The sequence below is a fragment of the Haliotis rubra genome, unplaced genomic scaffold (assembly GCF_003918875.1).
Source record: "Haliotis rubra isolate DU_JTF1 unplaced genomic scaffold, ASM391887v1 Scf618, whole genome shotgun sequence".
Lineage (NCBI taxonomy): Eukaryota > Metazoa > Mollusca > Gastropoda > Lepetellida > Haliotidae > Haliotis > Haliotis rubra.
This window is the reverse complement of record NW_025767322.1, coordinates 50,267-61,720: the sequence shown is the minus strand read 5'-3', so window position 1 is coordinate 61,720 and position 11,454 is coordinate 50,267.

Genomic DNA, 11,454 nt, shown 5'->3' with positions numbered 1-11,454 from the left:
CACTGGCAATCCGTTAATAGACCGATCCAGTCTGTCAATCAAAACTGGCGCATGCGTCAATTTTGGCCAATCAGCAGGCCGGGCGCGCTTTGTGGATTTGTCAGACTTATTTCCGGGTCAAACGATGCCTCGGAAGCGATGTGCTTCGAATTATGCCATTCACACTCGCTATATCTCTTACATATTGCTGCGATTTGATGTGTACCTTTAACACGACAATTACGGCCAAGACAAAAGATTTGAGGCGGATCAAGGAGCGCGATAGGCCTCACGATCAATGAAATGTCTGTATCATCGCTCACGAAACCTACGGTCTGCTTGAGGGTGAGAATTTGCATGAATTTACACACTTTCGCACATGTGCAAAATCATTACCAATAGATGACAACAAATAGCAGTTGAAGACTTTGCAAGTGTTATAAACACGGGAAATTCTTGTAACTACAGAATTGTTTTTGCTTAACGTGTTTTGTCAATACTGGGCATTGAGTTGGTACACCATAAAGCTGAAATGAGACAGGCGAGAAAGCCATGACACAATGTAAACAAATTTTGGTTACGGTCGATCGAAATAGCAGAACTTGTTACATTAAAGAACAATGGGATGGATGTTGTTTCCATCGCCCTTAGATTTTCTTAAATTTGTCACACATTATAGGATGTTTTAAAGTTTCAAAACACAACCTGAAAGCCTACAGTACAGTATCTGTTATTAGTGCAAAATATTCCAGGAATAATGGTTTTTTTATTCAAACGGAAACATAGTCAGTGTCAGCAGTTGCCTATCAGACAACATCCCAATAACAAAATTAATTCAAATGAGTGTCTATAAAACCATGCCATAAATATTTCAGAATTTCTATAATGAGATGGGACCTTGAATTGAATTAGGTTACTCCATGTGGATCAGAAATGAAAACTATGTGAGAAGAATAGTGACTTTCTGGAATATTGGACGGAGTGAAATAAAAGTGTATTTCTTAACTATGAGAACATTATTTCTTTTGAATTTTTGTTACAACATAATTTTAACATGTAGGGGAGGTGCACTGGTACATTTTAGGAGTAATAACATAATTGTCATTTTAATTATAATTCACTGGAAATGACAGCAAGGTATGTTTTAGAATCTTAAGGCCCTTAAGTAAACGTGGAAAGGTAATAAAAATAATAAATAATAACATAACTACTTAATTGACTGACATATTAGTTTCATGTGATTTTAAGGCAGAGCTAGGCAAACAAACACTAAATATGTACCCTGGCAGAACAATCACTTGCTACTAATTAACTCAGTTTGTTGGCTCCTGCTGTAAGATATCTTTGGGGTTTTTAAATAATATATTTACTAAAAGGATTATTCTGAAAATGATTACTAGTATCAAGCTCATGATAATAAATTTCAACATCCAGAGAATTTGAAAAAAAATAAAGGTCACACCCTGGTTAGGCATTATTCAGTCTTGGAACAGAATAACAAAATTTTCAGTTGACTAGTCATGTAACTGGAATGAATATTGAAACATATATTTATCCCAGATTTGATTTAAAACTTCTTAGAAATCATCAGCTTTTGAGGAGGTTACCATTATTTGAAGACATTTGAGCCAAAGTAGTGTTTATTAAGATGTTGGTTTTGGACAAATTGTTCAAGGTTTGTTGATGGTTATTTGGAAAATGAGCTTCATATTAAATTGCACACGGGTTTGAAGGAGGTGAAAGCTTCAGGACATTTTCATGTGTGTTTTCCTAAACTTTTATTTTGTTACCAATTTGGAAACAACTTAAATATATTTTTGATAACACTAGTAAGTATCTCAGAAAAGGAAATAGATCAAAATTAGTGTTATGTCCCTTAGGGATATGGTCTCAGATCTAATAAAACAAAGATTATCATTGTTTAAGAAGCAATAATGACAATATGTAATTTTATTGACGAAAAGCTTTGAACTTATGATATATTCTTTACACCTTATTTACATTAGTAGTTAGCAGTTAAATATCTATGAAGAAAAAGCAGTATATATGTATTTTGTGTAACATTCTATTTCAATGCTAGTTAATTGTTTGGATAGCTGTGGATCCTCTGTTCAAAGATTTTGCATCACATGTTTCCTATTTCTGGAAGATGGGTCAGTGTACAGGTGAAGACTATATCATGGATCTTCTTTGTGTTATTGTGGTGTGACATAACTGTACGTAAATGCTGGCAGTTCATGAAGCCCGGTATCGTGGAAGTTTGTAAATTATGATACCACAACAAAGTACACATAGAAAAATATATTGGAAAGGATGATTTAAAAATGGATTTCCTTATATTCAGTGTCATTTTAGGATTGTGTACAGATTTTGAAGTGAGAAATTATACTGAGAATTGCTGCAGATTAGCTGCTGAATATTTGCTTCTGGGTATGTCCAGATACATCCATGGAAACATACTGTTTACAAGCCCAATAACCTTTTTCCAGATTCCCAAATAAGATCAAATAGGATATGCAGTGATTTATTTGTTTACAAATATAGACAAATAAGGTGGACGAAGTAGTAGGCGGGACATATTTTTCTGCTTAGTTCATTAAAAGGTAGAAACCCATGTTTTCACATTATTGATTTAACTAAATTTGAACAAGGTATAAATAAATAAAGGCGCCACGCGCAGTTTTGACAATCTATTTATAGATACCGAAACGATCTCCAACTTGAACATGTGGCTGTGTTCACGGTTTTTGTAATATTACGATGGGAATTTTTGAAAAAACCCAAACAACATAATTCAGTTACCCTTTCCCTGCTAACATCTTAGACGGACGTGAATTGCCAGACATGTTATTTGGTTCGAAAGGAAACACGCTTCTTATTCTCACTCAGCAGCTGGCGATTTTTCATCGAGCATGCAAATCATTTTCACTCGCCAATTACAATCTGTCAACTAAAATATATTAAAAATAAAGTACGTATAACTTTCGTCTTTAAATATCATTCACAAACGACGGATACCAACGTACTACAAGCAAAATTCATCAACAACGTTCTCAATCACGTACGTTTCGCCGGCGGTGACGCCATTGTGATTAGTCCGTGGTTGTCCCCCCTAACGTCAAAAACGAAGTGGGCGGGGCTTATCGGCCGAGACTGGATCGGTCTATTCAAACCATCCATACAGTCTTTAACGATGAAAGTAAACATATATGATGCAAACGTGCCAGAGGCGTGAGGAAATGTTTCAACATGTTGCCTGCCTTCACAATCCAAACCTCGTGGTGCGCATTTTCTTTTCACAGGCCGTCAACAACTTCAATATGCAATTTTAGTAAAATCTATAAAAAAAACTATATTTGTGTACTTATCCTGCGCTACTTACTTCCTGCACTTATTGCTTACGGCTCGAAAAGGCGTGGCTTGCCAGACGATGTTAAAAGACGTAGAACTGCAATCACTTCCTGGTCTCGGCTGCTACTCGTCTGCGCATGCGTCACCTGAAGGTGACGTCAGCCACCTCAGATTATTGCCAAATAACCCACAGATGGCAAATAAGCGGGGAGGTAGCTGATAGCGCAGGGTGGGCCCTTATCATAAGTAGTGCAGGATAAGTATACAAATATAAAAAATATTTAGATTTTACTAAATTAAAGTCACATGCAACGTAAAACACAACTTTGCAGATTCTGATACCTTTCGGTATGGACTTACCGAAACAAATCATCAAAAATGCAAATTCAACCTATAAAGTTGAAAAATAAAGCGATGAAAAAAACCGCGCGAAATCGTAGTTCAAACGATTCACTAATTTTCCCCAAGCGCTTGGGGGAATTTAAGTGGTTTCAACAGCTGGGCTGCGCTCATAGCACATGCGCAGTGAAATAGGTTCGCGCAGCTTGGAAGCGGGTTGTCCGGTGATTTCTCGGTGGATGCTTTGGTGTGAGCTATTTTTCTAATGTTTTGTTGATATTTCACAGGCGTGAGCTTTTTATATGACCACATGCAATTTGAACTTAACACCTATCAGGCTATACACCATAAACAAAACGCATTGATTTATGGCCCGAGTTCGGTCTCTGTCACATTATGTAATTACACAGACAGGCAGGTGTGATACTTTTACACATGACATGTTATGATGTCTGTTGATTGCGAAATGTTATACACAAAAAATGAGCATGTACATGTATTTACAAAACCCAACATCTCTATATATACACACACAATGAGCCGTGAGGACATCTGCAAATGAGCCAGCTGTTACACTGAGTGCACACCCACCCGCTCTGACTGGGTTCGGTATCCCGGCTGCTTCGTTTCTTGGGAAGTAAACCCAAGTACAAAATATTGCACTTTTGATTTGCGATTGTACGCTTATAATTTTGTTTATTTGTTTTTTCATAACCAGCAATGTATATTATATGTCATGAATAAGTGATAACTGTGTTTTAATTATGTTTGATTTTTTTGGTTGCATGTGACCTACTAATCCTGTACTACTTACTTCCTGCACTTTTATCCGACAGGCTGGAAGGTAATAGCAGCCAGCTCAATCCGTAAATCCCGTGCTCGGGAAGCGTTGGTAATGCGCCTATAACAGAGAGCGAATCGGCGAGTGACGATCAGGTACAGTGGTAATTCGCAAATAAGACCGAGTCTTAAATGAAAAGAAACCACTAACTTTAAAGCTGGCGAAGCTGAAGGAATGCAGTAGAAAGTATGGACTTGAAATACAAGGATAACTCCTTAACTGGCATACCTAGTTGTTTCTGAAGAAAAACAACTCATTCCCCACATGGTGGTCCGTGGGAAGACAACACAATGCAGGAGGGTCACTTTCTTCGGGGAATGGCAAGTTGCTGAGCAACCACCAATGGTCCGAAGCTGTGGACATCGTTAACGTCCTTGACAGCCATGTCACGCAAATAATGACTGGAAAAAACTGTGTCCGACCGCCAAAAAACAACCTTGCATAATGGATGACACAGTACAATTACTGTGAAGTGCCATAGTCGAAGCAAGTGCTCGAATCTCGTGTGGATGAGAGGACGTAGGAGGGTCCAGCCCAGCCGCTTTATATGCCTGAAGAATGGTCGTTCTTTAAGGCAATTGTGTTTTTTGCTGACATCTGACAGTGACGCCCGGGATAGGGGAAGAAATAACCGTTTCCTTGTACCACGGACGCCTTTGGTGCGATCAATGTAAGTTTTGAGCGCACGAATCGGCATAAAAGCAATTCAGCATCGTCTTCAGTGCCAACAATAGATGATAATGGCGGAATGGAAAACTGTCGATCAGGTTGACCTGGTTGACCTGGTAGTTGGGTTTTAGCGATGAAATCCCAACACAGACCCAAATGCACAGAACCATGACGGCGACGTTCAAACTTGACCCTAGTCACGTCAAGGGCGTGAACCTCACCCACTCTAGCCGCAGTCGCTAAAGACAAAAGAAAAGCCATCTTCCTGGATAAATCAGCGAGGGAAGCGTTCTCAAGAGGTTCATAAGGTGCACCATACAATGTCGTCATACAAGCGTCTAGTAGAAGTTCTGTGCGCCGTCGCACTGGCCGAAAACCCCCTTAGCACTCAGTGCTTTCTGCAAATAGTCCATGCGTGCAGATTGAACTGATCTGGAGCAGGATGCGGGAGACGGCTGTGAGGGTGCACGAGAACGTTCCTCCACGTGGGTAGAGGGAAGGGATTTCCTACCATTAGACTTTTTAGAACGGGAAACCAGTTCCTGGCCGGCGACCAAAATCAGTCGCAGGCAAGTTGTCACCTTGACTTTTGCGAGAACTTTGTGTAGTAGAACTGGTGGCGGAAACGCATCCGCGTACAGCCCCTCCCACGATAGGCTGAGAGCATCCACCGCCCAAGCCGCTGGATCTGGGACTGGAGACATATACACTGGCAGTTGATGGTTTTGGCTGGTGGCAAACAGATCCATGTTTGGAGAACCCAGTGCGTGACTTAGGAGAGTGAAGGCCTCCTTGTGTAGCATCCATTTCGTGGGAGCAACCCTGTCGGGTCTCGAGAGAGCGTCTGCTAGTATATTGCAGCACCCCCGAAATATGCCGAAATCTCAACAGAATGTGGAGATCATCGACCAGTTCAAAGAGCCGAAAAGTCTGATCGAGAAGCAACTGTGAGCGTGTCGACCCTTGCTTCCGGATGTACCATACCACCGTGGTGTTGTCTGTGGCCACCAGAAGCCAAGTTCCTCGTAGCCGATGCGCCCAGTGATGGATAGCGAGGATCACGGCCTCCAACTCCAGACTGTTTATATGCCAGCTTTGGTGTTGACCCGACCAAAGGCCGGTGGCTGTCTGATCGTGTAAGTGAGCACCACAACTCTGCATAGAGGCGTCCACGAACAGTTGGTAATCCGGAGGCCGCTCTGTCAAAGAGAATCCTCCTAAGACGCTCAATGGGCGAGTCCACCACAGAAGATAGCGATGTAACTGAGGTGGAAGACAAAACCCTTGATGAACGTCTGCCCGACGAATGAATGGTTGAAGAAAACGCTGCAGAGGACGAAGTTGAAGACGCCCTCTGCTGGTAAGATCCTGCGCCGACGTCAACAATCCCAAGAGTGCCTGCCACTCTCGGAGAGACAGAGGTTCGGAGAGCTCACATGGAATCAGAGACTGAATCTTTTCCCACCTGTCCAGAGGAATCTGAACTAGGTTCTTGTCCGTCTGGAAATGGCCTCCGATGAATGTCAGTGTGTGAGACGGGACAAGCTCCGATTTGTCCAAGTTGACCAGCCAACCTAGTTGGCGCAACAGACGAAGGGTGAAATTCCGTTGTTGTATAAGAAGCAGATGGTCTAACAGGTGCATAAGGCAATCGTCCAGGTACGGGTCGAAATTGATGCCCCTCAAATGCAGATACCGGGAAATAGGAGTTGTGATACGCGTGAACAACCACGGGGCCGTTGAAATTACAAATGGGAGGACAGCCCATTGGAAATGTTGATTGTTGAAAATAAAGATCAGGTACTTCCTGTTGCTGCAGGTCCAGGCTGATGAGGAAGTCGTTTACGCATACCATAGATTGAGGTATTCAAGGCACGTCATTCGGAAGTGCGGAGGACGTTCCAGGAAAGTCTCGTTGAAATAGGACAGATTGTGAATCATCCTCATTTTCGTGGACCCTTTCTTCGGCACTTAGAATATTGGAGAATACAACCCTGGTGTTGTGACGGGATACAGGAGTAATTCGACGGCTCTTTTCTCCAACAGAATCGCTATGTTCTCCGCTAAGAGGTCGTGTTGAATCTGGGAGTGATTGTGCCGGAGCGGGAACAGCGTCAGAGGTGGATCGGAGAGGAGGGGGGAGCCGAAACCCCTGCCTCAATATATCGGTGACGTGTGGATCCTCTAGGATGGAACAATTTTCCCAAAAGATACCTATTCTCCCACCTACCGGTGTAGGATAATCTGGGACGACTGGAGGTGGGAGTGTCCAGTCGTGCATGTCCCTCACTTCACTTGCCTCTACGCCCGTCGCCCTGGGCGGGAGCACAGCGACGTTGATATCCTCCCCTGTCTGATCTAGGCTTGGCACCACATCCCCTGCCACGAGACGGCGTTGTGTTTCTGGCACGCCGAACAGACGGTCGCCGAGGCTGGTAGGTGTTGGATTGCATGGAGGAAGGACGTTGTCCCTTTTTGAAAAGCTTTCAAGGCAGTCTCCCCTTTGTCAAATTCACACACCTCCCGATAAATGTCATGAATGGCATTGTTAAACAGTGTCGACGATGACCAGGGTTGGTGGAATAATTTCCGTTGAACTCCGAATCCAATGAAGAAGAGGAGAGGAAGCCTTGCCGACGAATTACGCACACGTTGGCAAGCGCTGACCGAAGGTGCTCACGCACGACATGAGCATGTGTAGTGACGGCACGAGGGTGAGTTAGCCGTCGAATCATTACTGAAGAAATGTTGCGTGTGAAAGAGGCTTGAGTGCAATTCCAGGCCAATTTCCATTAGCCCCAAATTTCTACATTAAACCATTTCATAGTGTACTTTCGACGTTTTTCGTTTCCCGTTTTTGTGTGAAAAAAAGTATTAAAATGCAAACGGAAAAACAACAAATGGTACTCACATATTACACCGGACATGTAGATCTACCTAATATATTGGATTAGGTCCCTAACCCTAACGCTAACCCTAACCCCTAACCCTAACCCTAACTCCTTGAAATAATCCTAATAAATAGAATGGATTGACTGAACCGGCAGTATTAAAATGCAAAAGGAAAAACAACAAATGGTACTCATGTACTACACCGGACATGTACCTAATATATTGGATTAGGACCCTAAACCCGAACCCGAACCCCTTGAAATAATCCTAATGAATAAAATGTATTGACCGAACCGGCACAAACATGACTGACGTGTGCAGTGTAATGCATTATTACCGCTTCGAAAAATAAAATACTAAGTTCTATGTAATGGTTCAAATTACTGAATGAAAAAAATATATATGTATGTCAGTTCACATTGGTAAATCATTTAGACTTAATTGTTACTTAGAAACCGAAATATAAAATATATTTACATAATTTAAATAATTACATTGACCAAAATTGCGAATAATCGAATATATATAATATAGACCGGTGTAACGCATTCTCGCTAAATTTAAAAAATACAAAATACAATAATACACAAAACATAACACCTCAGCACCCCGTAATATAAATAAATATGAGCGTATTAGTGAAAAAAAGAAAAATATTTCAAACTGGTGCTTGCAAAAAATTGCGCATCCGCCGGTATACAGCTACTGGAAACTCTCAACATCGTTGGACATATGCAATGACATACAGCGGGTGGCCACAATATTACGTTCATTGATGGCGGCCGAGTGCGACGCCTCCTGTCAGCGCGGTTTATTCAAATGGTGATAGAGCATGAAATAAAGGGTGACTTACCTCAATACTTGGTGATATGACCCTTGTTCCTCAGAATTTTCACTATTCTCCGTGGAATTGATCTGTACAAGTTCTGTATGTAGTTAACCGGCGTGTTTTGCCAGATATCCCTGATTTCTCTCTCGAGATCAGCTGCCGACTGAATATGTTGTCGGCGTGCGGCCAACTTGTTTTTCAACATCAACCAACAATTTTCAATTATATTTGCATCCGGTGATTGTGCAGGCCATACCATGCCATTTATGCCATTGTTTGTCTATAGTTCTGTACAATTCGGGCCCGATGCACAGGGGCATTGTCGTCTTGGAAGATATAATTATTTCCAGGAAAATGACGTGCTACAACAGGCCAGAGGTGAGAATCAATTATGTCTATATATTTCTGGGCATTTATATTGCCGTTAACAACAGTCAAAGTTCCGACACCATGCCAAGTAATGCAAGCCCATATCATCAAACCCACTCGCGAGGCTGCCGACCTGGACACAGGCATTCGGGTAGGCACTCATCGCCGGGCTGTCTCCAAATATAGACACGATTATTTTCTCCAAGAATAACCTTGCATTCATCACTGAATATTACTCTATTCCATTAATTATCCACAGTTTTGTACCTTTGCCCTCTTGCCCATGCGAGACGTTTTCTGATGTTGTTCTCTCGAATTCTTATTTTCTTTCTAACGATACGCCTGTGAAATTTATTCTCATGTAAAACCCGTCTAATTGTCCTCCGTGAGACAGGGGAATTTCTACCCCTATTAAAAATGTTGGTAATTTCATGTAAAGGTGCGATGCCATTGTCTTTCACGATCCGAAACAACTGTCTCCTACCTCTCCGTGACACCTTGGCAGCACGACCTGTTCGATGGCGATTCTCAATCGAGCCTCTTCGTTGAAAACGGTTTACACAAGAATAAACAGTACTTCTGGGCAAGCCGAAATGTCTTGCAATAGCTGAACAATTTTGGCCATCCTGATATCGTTCTACAATAATAGTTTTAACGGCCGAAGGCAAGTCTTGAGATTTTCCAATGTCGACGAAAATAGCAGACGGAAGCGAGCAGACGACTTTTTTTCAGTCGCGTGAATGTCACGTGACGATAGGGCGTGTTCGGTTCTACTATTTCGCTAAGATTGGTAACGTTTAGAGAGTTAGTTTTCAAACGCGATCGTTTCAAAGTAAGATTAATTTCTAAACTTACTAAAGAATATGGACAATGTACGTAATATTGTGGCCACCCGCTGTAGTTCGTAGAGATGAAACACCAGTGCGCGGACCTTATGCGCACTCGCTGAGCTAGACAACCGTGTTGCCATGGAGGCGTCATAGGGCATTGTTTCGAGAACGTGCTTTCGAACAAAATCACATTACATTACGTAAAAGGGTATTATGACGTATTTTTAAAGTTTATGGTGCTGTATTCTAAAGGTAGGCCATTTATATATAACTGGGGTAGTTGAAAATGCCGTTCATAAAGCAGTAAAAGTTCCAAGAGAGACACTTATGAAAACAAAAGAAACAAATACAGAGGTGGACATTTTTCCATTTGTTTGTACATGTACCTACAATCCTAATAACTGTACAATTATGCCCATTATAAAAGCAAATCTTCCAATTTTGTATAAAAGTGAAACTATGAAAAAAGGTTTATCCAAGACTAAATTTATACGAAGCACTAGGCAGCCTAAAAATCTAAAACAAATCCTTTGTCCATCTAAATATTCACAAGATACAAACGCTGTCAGTGTAACAAAATGTCACACACCTCGATGTGGAACTTGTTCAATCATAACTGAAGACTGTAAACTTACATTTTGTGAAGACAAACTATTTACTATCAAAACCAACATGAACTGCCGCAGCAAAAATGTTATATATGTTTTAACATGTGCGGGATGTGGTGAGCATTATATTGGAGAAACTGGAATGCAGCTAAAGGACCGAGTCACTGTACACAGACAACAAATTCGAGATCCTAATGTGCGATGTATAAATGTAAGCAAAAACATTGATGAATGCGGGAATGGCCAGTTTACTATCTTTCCGTTGTATCAATTGTTTAACAATGATAAACAATTACGAATGGAAAAAGAACAAATGTTCATAAGGCTGGTTAAACCTAAGCTTAATACAAAAGAATAATTTTGTAACTTTCTCAATGTAACTCAGTATGTATTTGTGCACTGAAACCATAATGCATACACGTCCACCACTATTTATTCTAACTATGACGTCAAAAACACGATGACGTCACAAACGTAACCTTACTGTCACCCATGACTACGTTTTACGTCTCCCGCTATTGTCACTAACCGGCTAACGTCATACGCATGATGACGACATAGCTATTACCGTTATGTGTCGCCTATGACGACAGTCAGCTTTCATTGTTCACCTGAAGAGCCGTTGAACGGCAGATATTAAGGAGATTTGACAAGAAGAAATATATATTATAATATATTACATAGATAAATAAAAACAGAATGCCTTTTTCCAGCATGTTTCGTTCTTTACTCTTCAGGGAGATTGTA